Genomic DNA, 630 nt, shown 5'->3' with positions numbered 1-630 from the left:
TTTAAATAAAAAATAAAAAATTTTATTTAAAGTAATGGTGATAATAATGAGCTATTATTTGAGAGCTCTAAAAGAATATGATTTTATTAAAAAATTATAGTAAAAAATAACGGGCTGATACTTCGTAATTATATTATTTATTGGGCGTATGCACAAAATTACAAATATTTGTTATCACCAACATTTTCAAAAGTAGCTGTTAATATTCCTAATTATAATCTTCAGATATCAAAATCTTTAGTTTAATTAATTTTTTCTTTCATTCAAAATATATATTTAACTTATTGCAAATTATGATAAAAATTAAATTAATAGACTATTTAATCGTAATAATAATAGATAAAAAATCATCTTAACTATTTTAAATTGTAATGAGGAACATAAAATGTCTATATACTTAATTTATAAATAAATAAAAAATAAAATTTTGCAGTTCTTCATTCATAATTAGATACATGACTACATAAATTATATTAATTGAATATTTAAAGTCTTTAACGTTTATAAATTGTAAACAAAACCATTAATTTCATTAATGATTTGACATTCTAGAAAATATTAACTCACATAAATATATAAAAATGGAACATAAGCAAATTTAAAAAGGAGAAAGACTGAAAGAAAGGGAAA

The sequence above is a fragment of the Ceratosolen solmsi genome, unplaced genomic scaffold, assembly GCF_000503995.2.
Source record: "Ceratosolen solmsi marchali unplaced genomic scaffold, CerSol_1.0 scaffold29, whole genome shotgun sequence".
NCBI classification, from domain to species: Eukaryota; Metazoa; Arthropoda; class Insecta; order Hymenoptera; family Agaonidae; genus Ceratosolen; species Ceratosolen solmsi.
The sequence above is the reverse complement of the archived record's forward strand: the minus strand, read 5'-3'. Positions refer to the sequence as shown.